At 40.0% G+C, this 22,513-nt stretch overlaps 1 protein-coding gene and 2 non-coding genes across 4 annotated transcripts in view; all 3 read right to left on the reverse strand.

Annotated features, from left to right (window-relative positions):
* Positions 1-22,513, reverse strand: part of LOC124550902 — a 119,709-nt gene that overhangs the window by 91,138 nt on the left and 6,058 nt on the right. The window lies entirely within an intron of this gene.
* LOC124551546 lies at positions 4,781-4,906 on the reverse strand. The gene has a single exon (XR_006967904.1). It is a non-coding gene; the product is annotated as a small nucleolar RNA SNORA79 (small nucleolar RNA).
* Positions 5,443-5,568, reverse strand: LOC124551547. Its single transcript, XR_006967905.1, has one exon. It is a non-coding gene; the product is annotated as a small nucleolar RNA SNORA79 (small nucleolar RNA).

Genomic DNA, 22,513 nt, shown 5'->3' on the forward strand with positions numbered 1-22,513 from the left:
CGTAATTATTATATGGCAGTTAGAAATCCTGCAGACACTAAATGTCCTGCACGAGGAACAACCACCAAACACTCTCTTCACAATATTACCATTTGGATCTCACTGACAATATTCAATTATTCTAGGAAAAAATACATATTTACATACATTTTATATAGTAATATAAGACACGTCAGAGTCACAACAGTGTGTTGAGATTTTTTAGAGATGCCTGTACTTTAAAATCATGGATATATTGCTGTACATAAAAATGGATGAAAATTTGAGAAAAGGTGTTTTTCACAGTTCCAACGTAAACTGGAAGTCAAAGGACGGATCTGACAATAACATAAATGAAACTTCCTGGCAGATTAAAACCATCTGCCAAAGAGGGACTTGAATCCAGAATGCTTGCCCTTCATGATCAAATTGTCTACCAACTGAGCCTACCACGACTCACAACATGCTCTCAAAGCTTTACTTCAGCAGTAGCCCTTTCCTGCCTTTGAAAGGCAAAGATACCAGGTTAGAGTCCCAGTTCGGCACACAGCGTTAATCTTCCACGGAATTTCAAATTGGAGCACACACTGCTGCAGAGTGAACATTAATTTGGTATAACAAACATTTGCAGCCATGTGATATGAAAGCATTGAGCAACACAAAGGTTTATATTACAGTCTTCACAACAACACTACTGTTATATTTTTACTTTCAGCCCGTGTGCATCATGTACACACCTGTATAATGCGCAATTCCTTATTGGATCTTGTTTCTTCACAATATGTGGAAGAAGTGATGAAAAATTATTCCGTTCCCATAAGAAGTCTGGGACTAGTGTTTGAAGATGGATGATCTGATGCTTTTAAGGCAAAATCATCTTTTTGATGGTTCAAAATTATCATCTTTGTAACAGCAATTCAGACAGAATGTGGCTTCTTCTTACTACCTTATATAATGAAAAGGAAAACTGCATTTCATCAAACAAATTATATAAAATGGAAAAATACTACTCTGTAATATTTTCACTCTTTTCACTTGCTAGGCTGTTATCAATTCTCTCCATCATGTTTGTAACCACAACAGCCATTAGCTTTGACATCTCCAGAGCTCTCGTATATTCAGTCAATATGCTATTATTCTCCCTTCTTTGAAAAGCAGCATTTCCCCCTTTTCAGCTTTCTATTATGAAACGTTTGAGAGATGCCTTTGAGACAGCCACACAGTACTGTGTGGATCAATCCTTTGAGGCCAGCCAGTTGAGGAGAAGTTCAATAACTATCAATTGGAAAGAATAATCTATGTTCAGCAGTAGCATAATAGCTGCCACTACAGTTTGAGTTCAAGTATATTTTGTCAAACTTTGTAAAATTTCCCACGTATACAATTAAAGACAACACACATCCCGTTTGGGACTAACAAAGTGTAAATGAACCATGCAAGAACCTCGCAACAACACTGTATTCATTTCCTTTGCTGTTTATTGGAATTCGCACCAAAATTCTATATTTAAATGTGTACACTGTTGTACTGTGCTGTTACATCTTCACATCACTACATTAAAAAATCTACCTCAGCCCTGTGTGTTTGATATTAAAAAGTACCTGGTATCATGTATCTCCACATGCGTGCACAATGCTGTTTAACTTTCGGCCCAGCAGTTTATCGTGTAACTTCTACACTTCACTCTCATGTGTCTTGGCCACCCCACGTTTAAACTTCATACAGAGACCAAGCACGTGGTCTGATCAACACACCATTCATGCGACAATATCTACTATTCCATTCAATACTATCAACTATTCCATTTGCACTGGTGACATGAGTTCCCCCCTACCAGCAGCAGCCTAACACAAATGGTGACTCAACAAATTTTACTCAGCTTTAGGTCAATAATTATTTGTAAGCAATGGAAAATGACTGCTAGGACAAAACCAGTTTAGCGATTTCAATATTTCATGAGTAACTGCAACAATCTTTATTGTCTACAAAAAAGTGCTCACTGACACTCTCTATCAGTATTGACATAAGTGTGAACACAACATGTAAAAGTGTTACAAAGAACAACCTTGTGTGTTGTGAAGAACTGCACTGACCCTGCTTGACCCATTTTATTTTTCCCTCCATACCGTATGCAAAATGGTGCATTCATAGCTGACCATCTCCTTGGCCATCTGGATAACTCCAAAGTGAAGAGAGGATAATAACCATAACCTTAAAGGAAACTGGCATATTAGCTATATGACAAAACACTTATCGGGTTTGCCAAGCAAAATCGTTCCTTCAACACAGAAGCCAATTCCTTAACTACTTCAATACATTCTTTGGTTTTAATAATGGCTTCTTTGCAGAATATGTTCCAGAGGTACTCAAAAATAATTTTTTCTTAAAAAATCACTGTACAAAAAGAAAGAGAGCAAAATTATCTTTTATATCCTATGACACTTGTAATGCCATATTATAGAGTGGAAATTTCATCGATGAAGTGGGGGCAAAGTTTACAGTTAACCTCAACAAAGAAGAAGAATATGATGATATCTTCTCAAATACTACGTAGGTTTTAAAATTAACTACTGCTTCTAATCTCACTACAAAAGATCGATTCCTTCATTGAACTACTGTGTAACGGCTGTTAAAACTACAAAGCTTACTTTTAGCAGAATTATTGTGTGAGTAACTGTTAAACAACATAATGTACGGTAGCAAATGTGGGAGCAATGACACACCATTTAATAAATTACAACTGTACGGATCCGCAAAGCCAAACAGTGTTATGACAACAATTCTGGGTGAAGCAATCCGTAGTTATTATATGGCAGTTTGAAATCCTGCAGATACTAAATGCCCTGCACGAGGAACAACTGCCACATACTCTCTTCACTATATCACAATCTTGCATCCCACCAATGGCATTGTAGTAACACAAGGAAAAGAAAAAAAATAGTTATCTACTGTGTGTAGCAAAACATGTATTCTTTAACCACTTTCGCACTTGCTGATTGAGCAAACTACATGAAATATTAATTACACTAAGAAATATCTTCTACTGAACAGTTTGCTCTGTTACAATTCTTTCATTCTGATCAAACAGCTGGTGTTATAATGCTGACATCAACAACTGATCACTTTTCAGGAAACAACTTCACACAATACTGTGTCGGAACTTTTTTTAAGTCATACAACATATTAATAAGTGTGTGTGAAAAATTAAGTTATTGAGGTTTTTCTAATCTCACTGCAAGAGATCGATTCAATCACTGAACTACTGTGTAAAGGCTGGTACAGCTACATTGATTACTTTTAGCAGTGTTATTGTGTCCGTAATCAAACAAAAGATTTTCGTATCGGTTAAACAAAATAATTAATGGTAGCAAATGTGGGAGCAATGAGACACCATTTAATAAATTACAACTGTACGGATCCGCAAAGCCAAACAGTGTTATGACAACAATTCTGGGTGAAGCAATCCGTAGTTATTATATGGCAGTTTGAAATCCTGCAGATACTAAATGCCCTGCACGAGGAACAACTGCCACATACTCTCTTCACTATATCACAATCTTGCATCCCACCAATGGCATTGTAGTAACACAAGGAAAAGACAAAAAATCATTATCTACTGCGTGTAGCAAAAGATGTACTGTTTAACCACTTTTGCACTTGCTGATTGAGCATACTACATGAAATATTAATTACACTAAGAAATATTTTCCATTGAACAGTCTGTTCTGTTACAATTCTTTTATTACGATCAAACAGTTGCTGTGATAATGCTGACATAAACAACTGATCACTTTTCAGGAAACGACTTCACACAATACTGTGTCAGAACTTCTTATTAAGTCATACTACATATTAATAATTGTGTGTGAAAATTTAAGTTATTGAGGTGTTTCTAATCTCACTACAAGAGATCAATTCAGTCACGGAACTACTGTGTAAAGGCTGGTACAACTACATTGCTTACTTGTGGTGTGCGTACTGTAAGACCTTCGGTACACACACCATCAGATTATTTGACTTGTTGCTCTAACGAAGTAGGCGAGTGTCAGCAATATGTCTCGTGGTCTTATCGTGACGTGTTTATCTTCTGCCGTTAGGTCAGGCGATAGAAATGCCACTTGCACGCTTAGAGTAGCAGATTGACGGTGACCAACTTTAAACAGAACTTGATTAATTTTCACACACATTTATTAAAATAATAAAAAGCATAAAAATAACTTAACTTGGTTCTGGATGCTATTTACAATTGACAATATGAAGTTCCATTGGTCTTGATACTTGACAAAGTGTCTATACATTTCTCTTCATGGCTATGTACAGGAATATGATAATCTTATTAGGCGCAGACTGAAACTTGACTATAGACTGGTACAGACAAAAGTAGACTAATGCAGACTGAGTAATCGGAGGTCTGCACACTCGTTATAATACCTCGAGCGTTCAGGTATCACTGCGCGAGTGTGATCCGCAAGGAGAAAAGGTTCTACGTTAGCAGCAATCTCATTGGCTGCGTTACATATTTTAATACACGGATCGGCGGAAACAGAATTTGGCCTGTCTCTAAGACAGCGCCGTCTCGTAGTGCGGAGACAGACGAGTGCTGCGCCTGCGCTGTTGTGCTTAGCGGGGCGCCCTCTAGTGGGAAAGTTGTGTACGCACTGACTACGTGGAACTATGTACACAACATTACTTTTAGCAAAGTTATTGTGTGAGTAATCAAACAAAAGATTTTCGTATCTGTTAAACAAAATAATTTATGGTAGCAAATGTGGGAGCAATGAGACGCCAGTTAATAAATTACAACTGTATGGATCCGCAAAGCCAAACAGTGTTATGACAACAATTCTGGGTGAAGCAATCCGTAGTTATTATATGGCAGTTTGAAATCCTGCAGATACTAAATGCCCTGCACGAGGAACAACTGCCACATACTCTCTTCACCGTATCACAATCTTGCATTCCACCAATGGCATTGTATTTACACAAGGAAAAGAAAAAAAATAGTTATCTACTGTGTGTAGCAAAACATGTATTCTTTAACCACTTTCGCACTTGCTGATTGCTACATGAAATATTAATTACACTAAGAAATATCTTCTACTGAACAGTCTGCTCTGTTACAATTCTTTCATTCTGATCAAACAGCTGGTGTTATAATGCTGACATCAACAACTGATCACTTTTCAGGAAACAACTTCACACAATACTGTGTCAGAACTTTTTTAAAGTTATACAACATATTAATAAGTGTGTGTGAAAAATTAAGTTATTGAGGTTTTTCTAATCTCACTGCAAGAGATCGATTCAATCACTGAACTACTGTGTAAAGGCTGGTACAGCTACATTGCTTACTTTTAGCAGTGTTATTGTGTCCGTAATCAAACAAAAGATTTTCGTATCTGTTAAACAAAATAATTCATGGTAGCAAATGTGGGAGCAATGAGACACCATTTAATAAATTACAACTGTACGGATCCGCAAAGCCAAACAGTGTTATGACAACAATTCTGGGTGAAGCAATCCGTAATTATTATATGGCAGTTTGAAATCCTGCAGATACTAAATGCCCTGCACGAGGAACAACTGCCACATACTCTCTTCACTATATCACAATCTTGCATCCCACCAATGGTATTGTAGTAACACAAGGAAAAGAAAAAAATCATTATCTACTGTGTGTAGCAAAACATTAAGAAATTGGTATCGTAAGAGATCTTTTACAATTTTCCACTCATATTTTCATCATAATAGAAATCACTGAAATTAGAAACATAATATTCAAAATAAAACACAATCAGCATTACATATATATTCATAAAGTTGAAGTACACTTATATGACTTGTTTCAATTTGAATACGCTTAATGACATTTGATAACACACTATCACTAAATGTACAAGGTGTTGTATTGGATCTTCATATAGGAAGTTTCTATTACTTTATTAATTGGTACAGTCAAATTATTTATTACTACACGTACGAGTTCCTCAAAGGAAATTTTTTTTTTTTTGTGACTCGTTGTTCACTTTTCGTAAGTCTGTCGAGCTGTTGTTGCGATGTTACTATTAGATTCCATACAGCTTGATTTAAGGCAGAATGACTTTAATCCGGATTTACATATAATTTCATTTCCCTCTTTTGTGTCTCCACCATTGAGACTTGTTGATATGCTTGATTGTTTGAGTTGAATAAAATTGAGCAATCATATAAAACGATTGTTCGTCCTCGATCCATAAAGAGGATGTGATGGCATTGTTTTATTGAACTGAAATACTGCAATAAATTTCTTCGGCCTTGTTCGTTGGATGTGTAAAGACTGTTGTATATTCTGACTTCCCAACTCTATTAGTGAAGTATGTTCTGAAGTAACATCTGCACCATCCATTTCGTCTGTTACAGCAATGGACGACGTGGATGTGCTCCGAGTTCGTTTCTGATTTCTCTGCAAGGATGAAGAGAAATCTGTTGCTTTGATTTTGTTTGCAAAAGAGTCTAATGCAATTTGTAATGTCTTTATAACACCTCGAGTATTGGCTTTGGATGAACACAGTGTGTGTCCAATCCAATTCTCTAAATTGGATACACAAGTAATTAATGATGTTGTCTGAGGTGATTTTTCCCATTCCCCCTTCAATTTGCAGTCATCATCATCATCATCATCTTGGACAGTTTCCAGCCACTGGCTGGGTCTGTCAGGAACACAAGCCTCTCCATCGTGTTCTGTCTTTCCACCATTCCCCCTCTTCCACCTTCGTCCAGTTCTCTCCTCTTCTCATCACACATTCCTTCACTCCCTTCACCCATCTATCTCTTGGTCTTCCCCTGGGCCTCTTCCCCTCCAGTTGCAGATCAAACATCCTCTTTGGAATTCTTCCCTCATCCATTCTCTTCATGTGTCCATACCACTGCAGTCTTGATTTTTCTATCCTGTCCTGTGCTGGTTCCTCCTTTAGTCTTTCCCTCACATACACATTTCGCAATCTGTCTCGTCTTGTTACACTCAACCTGCTCCTCTGGAACTTCATTTCACTAGCTTGTATTCTACTTTTGTCGTTTTTGTGCATTACCCATGTCTCACTTCCGTATGCCAATATGGGGACAAAGTAGGTTCGGTATATAATTCCCTTGGATTTCTGTGGCACCTCCTTGCTCCAAATAAGCCCCCTAATGCATTTGAAGAACTGCCCTGCTTTTCTGCACCTTTCATTTATTTCCATTGCATTTCCCCCCTTACTTTCAATCATGCTTCCCAGGTACTTGAAGTTCTCTACCACTTGTAGTTTTTCCCCTCCACAAGTTATATCCACATTTGGCCTATTCTTCTTCCTTGTTGTGACAATTATTTCACTTTTCTTTGCAGAGAAATGCATTCCATATTGTGCTGCCGTTGCCTCCCATACATCTAACTGCTCTTGCACCTCCTTCTCGCAATTTCCCCATAACATCAGGTCATCGGCAAAAAGCACTGCTTTCATTTTATGATCTCCAATTGCATCTGATACTTGCTGTAGGATTTCATCCATAACAATAATAAACAATAAAGGCGAAAGTGCACTTCCCTGTCGCAGCCCATTTTCCAGCTTGAACCATGCAGTACGTTCCCTCCCCACTTTCACACAACTCTCACTTCCCTCATACATTTTTCTGACTTTTCGTGTTATCTCTTCGTCTATCCCTTTTGCGTTCAGCACATCCCAGAGCTTGTCCCTATAGATACTGTCATACGCCTCCTCAGTATCTAGAAAGGCCATGATTAAGTCCTTCCTGTACTCATAGTGCCTTTCCTGCAGTTGCCTTACCGAAAATATGAGGTCTGTTGTTGATCTTCCCGGTCTGAAACCATACTGCTCCTCTTGCAGTCTACTTGCAATACTGCTTCTTATTCTCTTCTCCAGGATCTTTTCATAGATTTTTCCACAGTGGCATAGCAGGGTGATTCCTCTGTAGTTCTCACATCTCCTTTTATCCCCTTTCTTGAAGATCGGGACTATAATTCCTTTCTTCCAATCCTCAGGAATTCCACCCTCAGCACTCTGTATAGCCACTGGGTTCCTACTTCTCCTGCTGCTCGTATCATATCCACTGTTACTTCGTCCCAACCTGGTGCCTTGCCCCCTTTCATCCTCTTTATGGCTTCTTCCACTTCATTCCAAGTTAGATCATCAATTTCCCCACCATTATAATCGTCTGCTGCCTTAGGCTCTCCATCGCCGTTAGTTACCCGCTTGACGGCATTCAACAGATCTTCAAAGTACTCCTTCCAAATCTTTTTGAGCTCATTCAATTTGCAGTAAAGTTTGTAAACGTTCAATTTGATATTTCTTTTCAAAGTGAGAACGTAACCATAAAATGAATTTAGACATTCTTGAGGATTGTCAAATAAATTAATAATTTTAACTAATAGACTTACAATTTCAATTACGTCTATTGTTAGTCTGTCAGTATCGTCGTCGTCACTTGTTAAAGTTGTTATTTTTGTTTTCTTAAGGGGAGTTACCTCTTTTTGTTCTTCTGTATCAGAAGTTTTTCTCTTATGTCCTGTGTCTATATCTTTTGCTGGTTTCGTTGGTCTTGTATCGTCTTCGTCTGAATAGTCAGAAGATTCTGATGAAATGTCCTTTTTAGACATATTAAAAAATAATTTATGTCTTTTTGAGTTGGAGTAAAGTTTTTAAATTGTACTTCTCAAGTAGTAATAATACATCTGTGAAAAAATTACATTTACAGTATTTTATAAATCACATTGTGTTCCTTGATTTACAGAAGGTATTAAATGTTTAGTGAAAATACTTTCAATGCATTCTGCAAATGTAGCAGTTAAACATATACTACAAAATAAAATATCACTCATTTGTAATATAGTTTCAAAATAATGAGCTTTTGATGTACAAAGTATTTTTTGAGTAGTAAACCCATATTGATCCTGAGTCGGTTGTTCAGTTAAATATAATACATTACTAGGTCGACTCACAAAATGGTTATTAGTCAGTATTCGTAATTTTCCTTCATCTTGAGTGTTAATAACAATATTTAAATAACAAATGTACACAATACATTGTATAGAAAAGTTTTACGCATATGGTCATAATGTCCAAGACAGTAATTGTGTGGTTGATTAAGTGATATTAATAATTTACATTCACAATTTTAATCCTATATTGTAATTTACACATTGTATCAAATCGTGTCCACGTTATTAAATCTTTATCTTTTAATGAACAAATTTGCATAAAATGATCATATCTTCTAAAAGCGATAGCACTCCAACTAAAATGTCTTTCAAATTCTTTGTTTCTAGTAAATAATTTATAAGTGGTATTTGGTGCAGATTTCATCACAGCATTGTCATATAAACAGCTTGGCCATCCCAAACCTTTTAATACTATTGTTTGTCCACCATACTGCAAGTCTCTTGTAGATACAGGTACTTTTTCGTCAACACATGCGCCCCAGTCTGCACGACAACTATTAAATTGGTCATCAGATTCTCTACTATGAATTTGAGATAGTTCTTCGCCGCCATCACTATCACTTTCAAAAATTAAGCGACGTACAGCTTGGTTATTAATGTTCTGTCTCGGAGGAAACGATTCATCGCTCAGTAATGAAAGACTGTTATTACTTTCATTGGAATTGGACGAACTCATTGTATCGCTCCGAGATAAAGCGCACTAATTAAAATAATATAATAAATACCTTTGTTATTACTTTCCGTCTTTAAAAAGCTGCAGATCCCCTTTTCTATTATATTATATTAATACTGTAAATGCCAACATCAGGAATTTTGTCCTGTACATCTGATAATTTGGCTTACAATGCTTTGAAGTAAAGAATCAGTATGACACACTTGCATTTTGTCACTGGCATTGTCTTCCTACTTGGAAATGTGTTTGGCACACCTGTTCACCTGTACGACCACTTCCACCAAGTCTTCATGATCACCAGTTAAACGGTAACTAAACAACAATAAAAGACTTTTCAACCTGCTCCTCAGTAAAGAGTATAATGAACACTAATACTCTCAGGGTGGCCCAGCAGCAACAGCTGGTCAATTAGCAGACTTTGTAAAATGAGGGAAACAAATTCTAATGAAACTCTGTTCTAGTTTTGTCTCTTCCAAATCTAATTTTGAACAACACAACAGACAACAGAATGCAGGAACTCTGTAGGTTACTGCCATAAAATCTGAACAAAACATAGCATGCTGGGCATTCCATAGATACTAACAAAGCACATCACACTCAAGGAACTAATGTTACTGATTTTAAAAAGGAATGCTAACTGTATTATAAGCAAGAATATTAATTTCAATGGCACACATGATAGGAAGATAGCCTGCCACAACATATTATAATTAACACAGCATATTAGCTAGTTTGGCGAACTGTCATAAACAAAGCAAGCTCAATGGAGAGAATAAGGAGAAGAGTGGAGAAAAAATGGGCGGGTGCATTGGCAGAGGGTGGCAAACAAAGAGGATGTGAGTCTTCCACCCTCTTCACTTGCCACCCTCTTCCAATGCACCCACCCATCTTTCCCTGCTCTTCTCCTTTCTTATTCCTTTTTTCCCACCTTCCTGTCCCATAACGCTGCGCCTGTCAGCATTCTAATCCCTGCACACTCTGCCAGACAGCACTCCCAGCCCCCACAAATACACCGCTATCCTCTTCCCCGCTCCTTCAGACTGCTACTTCCATTCCAAGTGAGTTGCATTCTGGTCTGAACTGCCAGAGTTGGGGGTCATGTGTGCGTGAGATGTGCTTCCTTGTGTGAATTGATGATGTATGTTTCTCTTTCTTCTTCTCGTGAAGGCTGTGGCAAAACGCTAACTGTCTGAGTGCCTCAACTGTGCCCATCTGCAACTTAACCTGTCATCTCTACAGTAAATAGCAATCCACCTTTTCCTACATTGCTAACTCAAGTCGTATCAGCTGTAAACTGAAAAATTGAGTTCTAATTCTGCGCTGAGTTGTGGGCAGAAGCTTTTCTGTCTCAAGGAAAATTATTATATTTGAACTGAAAATACATTCCAGAATACTGGAGCAAACTGATGTTAAGGTTATTGGTGTATTTATGTGGGTTTGTTCTTTTACCCTTATACTTTGGAGTCATCTGTGTTTTATCTAGGCTCTTTGAGACTTTGCGCTGGGTGAAAAATTCGTGACAAATGTTGGTTAAATAAGGGGCCAATGTTGTAGCATACTCTGTGTAGGACCAAATTGGGATTCCACCTAGACCTGGCGACTTGTTTTAAACTCTCAGTTGCTTCTCTTCTCCAGGGATCCCTGTTACTATGTCCTCCATATGGGAGTCTGTGCAACAGTCGAACTACAGTATGCTTGTACGATTCTCCTGCATAAGTGCTTTCTTTAAAAGTGAAATTTAAAGCTTGCGCTTTCCTTTTGCTGTCTTCTACTGACACACCAACCGATCTTTCACTAATGTCTGATGGTAGAAATTTTATGATTCGCACATAGATCATCTTACAAATGCACAAATTTCTAACTTTTGCCTGTCAGTACGTGTGCATTCTTGTTTGAACGAGGGTGCAACAATCTCCGCTTCCTCAGCATTTACCAAATTTTATTATCAAACCATGGTGGTTCTTTTCTGTCCTTAATCCATTTTCTCAGCAGATACTTATCCATGGCACAATTTACAGTCAGTTTGAACTCTACCCATAATTATTCTATGTCCACCACATTAGGACAAAATGATGTCCGTTCATAGTCTAAGCGGGCTGCTAACATCCGCTTCCTGCTTTTTCTAGCATAATTACTCTCACAGCCCTTTTTATGGATTTATTACTTTAATAACCGCCATTGCTTTGATGACATCATGATCACTAACCCCTGTCTCTATACTGACATTGTTGATAAGGTCAGAGCCGAATGTAGCTATAAGGTCTAAGATATTTCCATTGCCGCCGAAGTAGCCGGCCAAGACAATGTTAAGAAAACTGTGTTCAAAAGTACTTCAAAAGCTATCTGTCCATCCCACCTGCAATGAATCCACAGATGTCCCAGTACATACTCAGAAGGCCGGCTAACTCCACAGTCAGACTGAATTTCAGACTCAACGGACATTATTTTGTGAACTTCAATGTACACTTCTCCTCCTATGGCATTTAATATCTCTCTTTGATACATATGTTGCATACCTTGCTAAATGTTTTAGAGCTTTCTACTTTGTGTTTCAGCCAGATTTCGGATCTCAGACTATACTGAGTGTGAAAAATTTCTTATAGGGCAGTAAATTCAGGAACTTTGGTATAAATATTTCAACAATTTACTGTTAAAATTAAAATACTTTAAGTGTCATTCTTCATACTCCGTCTGATTCGCTCTCTGCTCATCAACTTATGAGTGTCCGTCAGAGGACTGCAAACAACCGCATAATCTAAAAAAACTCCTATGTGCACTCCATAAGTACTCTGCTACCCTACTAGCTGCTTCCTTTGCGTAGTGCACCCTGCCCTATCAAGGTGTGTCCTACAAATTGTCCACCCCATAATGCAGTCCAGAAACCTGTAACGAAGACCATCACGGAATTGATGGAGCATTTGGTTCAGACACTCCACTTGGTTCCAAACCAAAGTATCCCGATCAACTCTGAACGACACTGGAAACTGTGAGTTCTGCTTGCAGCCTGTGAATCAATCCAGCTACCTTTGCCACATGCACCAGCCGCTCGTACGAACTGGAAGTAGCCTCAGAAGCAAAGTGACAGGCGCCATAAGTGTGACGTGAGCAACAACTCACAGGTGACTGCCCCCTTCACCCTCGATAGCCGCAAGCAAAGCCTCCACTGATGTCCCCCAGCAGACATACCGAGCACAAGTGGACTGCTTTCCGGCCCTGAACACTACTTCCCTAAGGGCCTCCATAACATGCCTAACTTTAGAGCTCCAAATAACTACCAAATCTTTCCCCGTGCCTGGTCAGACCCTGGTGAAGAAGTTGTCACCTGTCCACTCACAGGTTGAATGGGCAAGGTCAAATGGCCAGTCCCCAGATTGACATTACACAATATGAAATACTGCTGACACTAAAATCCCTGCATGAAGGAAAATTGCCGAGTTCTGTATTCACGAACATGATTTTTTGCATGCTGCCGATGGCATTGGAATCACATAAGGAAAATGAAAAACACTGAGCCACTGGATACTAGATGTAGTTAAAACGTACCCCCTTAACTGCTAATTATATACAGGTTACACCTAAACACTGTGATCAGTTTCAGTGTTATATGCATCAAATAGCTGCTGTGGTAACATACAAAAAATTCAACAATTTTGTAACAGTGGTTAGTATTCATTGTTTTACACATCAGACATCATCCTTCAAAAAATACGGACCAACAATCATACACGCCACAGCTGCACATCATACCATGACTTCTGGAATCGCTTGGGGTGTTCGTCTAAACGTCATATTTTCCTGAGTCCGAGATTAGAAGGTTTACTTCTCAACATACCTAGTCATGAAAAAACTTACTTTAACTGACATTGACAATTGTTGGAGAAACAGCAGTTCTCCACTGCAAGAATGTCAGTGCAGTTGGCGAGTACGTTTTGACAATCAGTCTCAACTGTTTAACCACCAGCAGTTTATAAGATTCAACTTAGAATCATCTGATTAGTAATCCAATGAATGTCGTGACAATTTCAAAGTTTATTTCAGTTAAAATTACTGGCATGTGATGCCAACTGGGAGATTACCTGTGACTGACGTAATCTTTCTAATCAAAAGTAATCATCGCCATTCTGTAGGCACTAAGTTGAATTCATATTACATGTAACTTAACACCTCTTCTGTTGAAATTATTATTGTGTTTGCAAATCACTATGGCCCCTCTATACATAAGTGCATGATAATGTGTTATCTTTGTTAAAACACTCTTCTCACCAATTTTTTTTCTCCTGTTTTTCCATATTTGAAAATATGTTCTGCTAGAGCCTGTTTGTCAGTATGTGCAGTGCAAACGTTCCTTCAGTACTTGACGAAAAGGGCATTACCTTTCTTTCCACTGTTGCAATGTATGCTTGCTTGCAACTAAAAGGAATTTTATACACCCCAGTTGTTGCTAGTGGATGCTGTACATCTTTTGCTGCTCTTAAACTTCCTTTTATCTTCTTCGTGGGTCTACACTTAGTTTCAACCCTATGCTTGGCTAATGTGATCTGTGATCCTGGTAATAAACAGGAGGGAAAACTTTTCCAATTTGGCGACCGTTGTTCCATTTTGCCCTGGCTTCCTCTCTTCTTGGGGCACTGTGTTCGTTTCACTTCCTTACTGGAGTAACCACTTTTCTTGAAAGCTGATCGTAAGTAGTTAAGCTGATATTACAAATAAATCAGATATTGTTAGCTCTGTCCACAAAGGTATTAATGATATCTCTTTTTTGTCTTGTCTTGAGTGATGGCTGCATTCCTTATGGCGATATCAGTGTGCGTAGCTTTCCTGTACACCTTATAGTCACTTATTTGATTACAGACACATCCATAAAATTAACTTGCCCACTGCTATCTTTCTCCATTGTAAATGGAAATTTTGGGTTGATACTACTGAGATACACCAAGAAGCCATCCAACTCTTCTTCACCATGTGCCCTTACGCCAAAGATATCATCCACACAGCTGGTTTTTCTTTTTTTGGTTGTCTGCAATACTCGTCGTTCGACAATTTCCATAAACAAACTAGCAATAGATGGACTAAGAAGGCTGCCCCGTCTATTTGGTTGTAAAATTTAATGCTGCAGTGGAAACAGGATGTAGTGACACAGTGTATAAATAAAGCTACTGTATCAGACGGAAACATATCTGCTATCCACGAAACAGCTTCATTCACAGGAATCATCATAAATAAGGACACAATATCAAAGCTGACAATGGTTCATTCAGGCTCACGTTAATTTCCTTAAATTTTCAATAGAATGTCCTGAGTTTTTAATAACTTTGTTCTACCAATGTGTGGTTGCAGCAATGAGGCTAGACATTAAGCTACCTTGCGGGGGAGCGACCCTATAGCAATCAAAATAGGTCTCTAATAAATCCCTGGCTTGTACACTTGTTGTAATCCACACAGTCTGGGCAGGTAAGCTTTTCTCCTGCAGAGTTGCTTCTCATCACCTGAAAAGGAAGCAGATGCTTTCACCAGTTGATTAGTAATTCTTAAAACTTCCGTCGTAGGATCTTTCTGAAGCTTTTTACATGTAGCCAGATCCCAAGAATAATTTAATCTTCTTCACAACGATATCTGCATTAATATCTCTGAAAATCTTCCTTTCTGCTTGTGACAAATTATAGTTAGATACGCTTGCTTTTATGTAGTACTCTAGCTGTTTATGTCCTAATTTTATCCTTGAACTGTTGTGATAACAGGTGGATCTGTGCCTCAACATTTGTTATAATGTCATCTGCAGGAACCTTGAGAGACGTCACAGCAAAACTGATGTAAACACCGGATATGAAGGACTACACTGTACGAATTGTAATGTCTGTGCATGTTGGTGAGCTGTATATTAGGGACTGTGTTTAGATGATAGGCGCACTTGTTCCAGGTTCTCACAACCCTTCCCTGGCTTGGTGATAGTCAGTACAAGACACTACCAATTGCCCTCCACCATCTCACCCACTTGAGAATACTGTGTTGCTCAGGTACAGCCAAACGGTGACATTATTGTCCCACTGCAATGCTTGCTGAGTCCACGACAGGAGCAGTTCAGATAAAGGTTTCCAATGACAATCCATCTGCATAAACTGCAATGGCACAGCATCCGACACGCATTCTGTCAGAGTCGCCAGCTCCAGTTGGGTAGATACAGTATGTACCATCCTGTATGTGAAAACATACTGACAAATTATGCACTAAATAACTGTAAGGATTAGAGATGGGTCGTTCTTCAACTAACGGGTCCAAAGGAATGGTTCATCAAGGTGAACGGAATGAGTTATGAACGGATTCTAAGGAATGGTCTTCAACAGTTCACTTTGGTCGCAGCTTTCTGCTTATAGTTCCCGGGAACACGAAACGGTCGGCCTTGTTCTCGCAATGGCACGTCGGGCAGTCTCGTTCCAGTCTTGGTCCTGTTCCCGACGGTCTCGGTTGCAGCTTTCTACTTATAGTTCCCAGGAATGGGAAACGGTCAGTCTCATTCCCACAAAGGCACATCGGCCGGTCTAGTTCCAGCCTCGGGCCCGTTCTCATCTGTCTCGATCTCGCTCGGCCGGACTCGTCCTCCTTCGCGTGGCTAGTCGCAGTTCCAACGCTGATTGCTCATAGGTAGTTCAGTATAGAGTTGTTCATTTTGTTCGCTGTGCACGCCCATTCTAGATCTGTTTCAAACCCTTTTTTAGCTCTGAACTTCTGGTTCTTTTTGTATTCTATTTAGTGCCCATGGCCAATAGTTAAAATGTATTTTATAATTACGTAAATTCCATAAAATTACGTGGTGTAATACATACACTTTTACAGGTAACAAAACGGCACATCAGCTTACTTCACTATTTTGATAAACAGCAGAAGACATACTTGTAAAAAGGCAAGATTTTTTGTTAATACACATGCAAAGGAAGTCAGCACGGCACACACGAGTGGCCATTTTCCGTCTTTTTTTGATCAAGGTAAAAGAGCGTGTACATTGTTATGGAAGTCGGACTGACTTACAACCGAATGAAGCCCACACTCCATAATCGAGTGTCTGGTGCCACATTTTGTAAAGATAATATGATAACTTCTACAATATTATTTCAGTGGTACAGGGTGGCACACGAAAAATCGGCCCCGAGTACTAGACTGAACTTTGTCGTCTACCAATCATCGTCTATTGTTGCTATTTGCATTAGATTCTTTGTTATTTATTCAGTGCTTAATTATTACATGTTTATCTATTCTGCTCGCAGCAGTCAACAAATCCTGCGTAATTGGTGAGCAGTCTGTACTCGGGACTGGTTTTTCGTGCGCCACCTTATATTATTTCACTGCAATCAGCCACATAACGCTACAGTTGGTTAAACAAGAGGTTCTGCAGAATCACGAAAATTACAAGTGTGTGAGAATTCTGTTATGAATAAAAACTATGTTCTCCAGGGCGGAGGCAAGGGCCCCCTGTTGGCGCCTTCCATCTTCAGTCACCTATTCCACCAATTTTAAATTTTTCATAAGAATTGTATACCAAAGCACAAATGAACGGTGAACGAGTAAAAATGAATGGTCCAAAAAAGAGCAATCACAAGTGAACTAGTTCCCAAGGATGAACGAATTTGCCCATCCCTAGTAAAGATCCACAAAGCCAAATACATCACAACAATTCTGGATGAAGCAATCCATATACAGCAGTTTAAAACCTGCAGCCATGGTATACACTGCATGAGGAACAACTGCCAAAAAACAATAACTAAGAATTCACTATCCAGGTATGAGTGAGTAGCCCACTTGGCCTAAACCTAGACAAGCACTTGATTTGTGTGATTAATAAATACTGCAAGGAAAGCTTTTCTAACTTACATTTAAAAATAGCTATGATTCTATAATTATATGACACATGTAAACATACTGACAAACTACACACTAATTAACTGTATGGCTCCACAAATCCACCAAATGTTATTGATTACAATTCTGCATGAAGTAACCCTTATTTAATACTTGGAAATTTGACATTCTATGACTATTATATGCATTTATTGTCAGTTATTCCTCAAAATGTACTGTCATATGTGGGAACATTGGACAAAGACAGTTACAAAAGATATAGTAGTGGGTCTAAAGAATATTGACAGTGATGCAGTGGAAATTGTTTCAGGAACTGCAGTTAAGCAGACAGTAGTGGAAAAGAGAAGTGGGGGAATATATACGCAAGACACTGCTCGATACTTTGGAGCATTATGCCTACTGCATAATATTTATTGCCCACTGTAGGTCGCTTGTAGTTGTAAGGACTGTAAAACAGCACTGAGTAGGTAAGTTTGGGGTACTCTGTTTATAAGAAATACTTTGAAAAAGATCTGATTATGTGGCATAAAGTGTAGGATGTGTTTCAAGACAGGTACTTAAGGTCTGAATTTGATTGCTCTCGCTGTCTATCTGATTTAGGTTGTGGTAAGAGGGTGTGGCAGACTTGATTTCCTTCCAGTTTGATTTGCAGTGGGAGTTCATTCTCATTTGGATGTAATACAGCTGTTGACTGAATAATATGGCAATTCCAATCTCTCCCAGGTAGAAGTGAGTGGTTTCACAAAACCTGATCTGTCAGAACGGGCTGAGAGAAAAACAGGTAGCCCACACAGTCACTGAGGAATCTAGTATGCAAAGCAACTAGCATGAAATTCTGTTAATCGAATGTGAACGGATGTCTTGCTGCTGTAATGTAGCACCATCATTTATTCTGGACAATTTCTCAGCCAATATTACTGCTCTATCCATCCCCCATAACTCCCTAACAAACCTCTAAACAGAGCACTTCAAAACAAATGCAGCGATAACCAATAATGGTAAAAGTGCAAGTACGGGGTACCACACATTTTCCACTGCTTGCTGCTCTTGGTAATGATTTGAATGATAAATGATGGGACATGGAATTAGTTTCAAGGTGTTAAAGGGACCAAACAACTAGGTCATCAATCCCTCCCTCCTATGCGTATCAAGTCAGGAAAAGTCCTCAGGGAGGAGGGACACGGAAGACGAATCCTTATGAACCCAGTTGTAACTGAGAATCACTACAACCAAGAGAAAGAAGCAAATAGAAGTGATAGAGGGGTAAGAGAGTGAAGGCAGGTGAGTTGCTCCACCCAGAAAGCAGATGGAGGTCCTCAGGACAAGTTATGCAATGTGTGATGCACCTTCTGCACTTGACCAATGTTTCCTCACTCCCCTGCCTCCCCATTACCACAAGAAAACTAGCAATGTAGACAAGTTGGTTGGTTGGTTTGGCCCATTACCACACGAAAACTAGCAATGTGGACAAGTTGGTTGGTTTGGAGGGGGACAGGGGAGGGTCAGACGAAACACCAAGGTCATTGGTCCCACAATCTAAGGTGACGAACTATGGGACAACAGCACAAATGCACAGTCCAGTCAACAGGACAGGAAACTGAAAACAAAGGCTCAAAAGAAATGATGGGACAGGCAGGAAGAGTAAAGAACACGAAAGGGGGGAGGGGTGTTGGGGAAGGACAACAGCAGGGTGTGCTCCAAAGATGCTACGCACGATGGGGAACCAGCACCGCCATCAAACCATCCCGATTCTCACATAATATCATGATCGCGACAGAGTGGGGACAACACCAGGGCTTGATTTTTTAGGGTGTGAAGTTGTGTTTTACAAAAATGGAACAAAAGAATTTAGGGCAGTGTTATGTAATAAAGTTTTGTGTTGAACTGTGAGTATGACCATTGAAAAATTGAAACAGGCCTGTGGAGAACATTTTTGATCAAGAGCAGAAGTTTTTCACTGGCACAAATCACTTTTCAAAGGCCAAGAACCCACTGAAGATGTTTTGGAGATAGCAGATGGGCTCTCCAATGCCATAAGCGACATCTGTTGATAGACCACCTCTTTGCCTTTACACGGCTCCATGCCTGGGTCTGATTGCTAATAAAATGGAAGAAACAAGAATGCTAGGAACGGTATGTCAGTACAATTTGACCGCATGCCCCTTGTTTGCAGGTTTGGCCAAAAGTTCACTGCCTCTCTATGGAAACCAGTCCCCACAGGTGTACCCAGTGTTTCCTTAATCGTGTTGACTACTCTGATGCAGCTGCTGCTGCCGAACCTTATGCTCTAGCCTCTACATCAGCGAATTATCAGCCTGTATTTCGTGTCCTCAAACACTGGGAGGAGTGAATTATGAGACTGATTTTTTAGCTACCTAAGTTCTTAATTTTTTCAAACGACAATGGATATAAGCAGAAACAAAGTCAGTGCCCGTTCCAGCCATAATATACTTACCACAGGCCTGACTTCACCACTGTGCACTACCTATTTGAGCACATATATTGTTTCGTTCATCAATGAGCTCTACACTACATGCCAAAAAACAAAGAAGAAGGGGAGGAGAAGGGAAGGGGGAACATAGAAAGAGAAGGGAGAGGGAGAGGGAGAGGGAGAGGGAGAGGGAGAGAGAGAGAGAGAGAGAGAGAGCTAGCTTTAAATCACTACAACTGGAGAATGGAAATCACTGAAAGTGCCAAAATTGTCCAATGTTAAGATTTTCATGGAAATCTTTGTACGTGCCAAGGCAAATTACATGGGAAAGGTTGGAAGTACCACAAAGGTTTCCTTTTAGCTCACAAGACAGGTGTGTAATAGATGTAAGAGAATGAATGTTCCATCGGCAGACACACAGTGAACACTGAATGTGTCACGCGCCTAAAGGCAGCAATTGTTGTAACGTGTGTCTGGTGTGGGGCCCTATCATTGTAATACTTTGAATATTGTGCATTTGTTTCGATACTGTTTTTTGCTATTATGGAAAGGAAAGGTTACTGACTTAAAAATAAACTCAGAGCTTAGAATTCATGGAAGCCCATATTCAACGTACGAAGGGGGAGCTGTTAATCCTACATGATGTAGGGTCGAACTGTAGGTATAGTGGTGTGTTTTGCCTTACACAATAAAATACCTATAAAGAATATTCACGATGGAATGTAACAATATAATGGAATGGAAAGTTGCCACTCATCATATAGCAGAGATGCTAAGTTGCAAATAGGCACAACAAACAGACTGTCACAAATAAGCTTTCAGCCAACAAGGCCTTTGTCAAACACAGACGACCCACACTCGCAAACACGATCCAGTGTGTGTGTGTGTGTGTGTGTGTGTGTGTGTGTGTGTGTGTGTGTCCCTCCCCTATGTTTGACAAAGGCCTTGTTGGCCGATAGCTTATTTGTGACAGCTTTCTGTTGTGCCTATCTGCGACTCAGCATCTCCACTATATGGAGTTGGTTGGTTGGTTTAAAGGATGGGAGGAAAGGACCCAACTGCGAGGTCATTGGTCCCTTGTTTCCGGTAAAATAATTACACAAGGGAAAGAAGAAAAGAAAGCACACACACTGCACAATAACACGAGAATGAAAGAACCAGAAGAATGACAGGAGGACAATCAAGACTACTATGGACAAAACAGGAAAAGAGAACCACAGAGAGAAGCAAGAAACAGGTAGCAGGGATAAAAACAAGATAGCAGATGACCGTGGCTGGCCAATCACGAGAATAAAAAGGAAAAGCCAGGCACTATGTGACACATTAAAACATCCAGTCTAAAAGCATTGTAGTGGAGAACACAAAGGGACAAAGGACATACGCAAAAACCGCTATAGAATGATAAAACCCACCATCACATATAAAATGTAAAAGTAAATCAGATGATGAGGCATTATCAGCTCAAATTAATGGCAACGAGTCCGGTAACTGAAGAGTCCGTTGCAGGGCAGCCAAAGGAGGATAGCTCACCAAGATATGGCCCACTGTCGGCCGGACGCCGCACCGACACTGAGGTGGGTCATCACAACGCTGGAGGTAGCTGTGTGTCGCCCAAGCGTGGCCAATGCGGAACCAACAGAGAACCACAGAGTCCCCGCGAGAGGCCGGCATGGAGGTCTTCCACACATTCGTAGTCTCCTTAATGGCACGCAGTTTGTTATGCGGACTGAGGTTATGCCATTCCATCTACCAAAGCCGCAAAACCTTGGGGCGTAGTACTGAATGCAGGTCAGTCGCAGAAAAGCCAATCTCTATAAGCAGTTTCCACATAGCCTGTTTGGCCAGCCAGTCGACAAGTTCGTTGCCCGAGATTCTGACGTGACCTGAGGTCCAGACAAACACCACTGAACGACCGGACTGTTCCAGTGCATAGATGGACTCCTGGATGGTTGCTACCAAAGATGACGAGGGTAGCACTGGTCGATAGCTTGTAGGCTGCTCAAGGAGTCAGAACACAGAAGAAATGATTCCCCAGGGCACGAACGGATGTCCTCAAGGGCAAGAGATATAGCCACCAGCTCGGCAGTGAGAATACTGTAGACATTGGGCAAGGAATGCTGTTCAATATGTCCTCCATGGACATATGCGAAGCGACAAGATCATCAGCCATCGTGCTATCAGTGTAAACCACTTCATGGCCTTAGTACATGTCAAGAATCGAAAGGAAGTGGCAGCGGAGAGCCGCATGGTTAACTGAGTCCTTAGGGTCATGTGAAAGCTCCAGGTGAAGCTGTGGCCTAAGTGTACACCATGGAGGTGTACGTGAATGGACCTCAAGTAGAGGTGGTAAAGGCATAGACTCCAGTTCGGAAAGAAGGGATCGGACATGAACTGCAATTGGAAGCCCTGACCTGGGCTGCCGATGTGGGAGATGAACCACTGTGGGTGGGAAAAGGAGATGGTAATTCGGATGTGCAGGAGAACTACGAAAGTGTGCAACTTAACTGACCAGCCAGTTGTGCATGCCTAACCTGCAATGGAGCGATTCTGGCCTCCACCAGGCCATTGGTCACTGGACTTGTCCTAAAAGCTCCAGTCGTTGGGTGAA

The sequence above is a fragment of the Schistocerca americana genome, chromosome 9 (assembly GCF_021461395.2).
Source record: "Schistocerca americana isolate TAMUIC-IGC-003095 chromosome 9, iqSchAmer2.1, whole genome shotgun sequence".
NCBI classification, from domain to species: domain Eukaryota; kingdom Metazoa; phylum Arthropoda; class Insecta; order Orthoptera; family Acrididae; genus Schistocerca; species Schistocerca americana.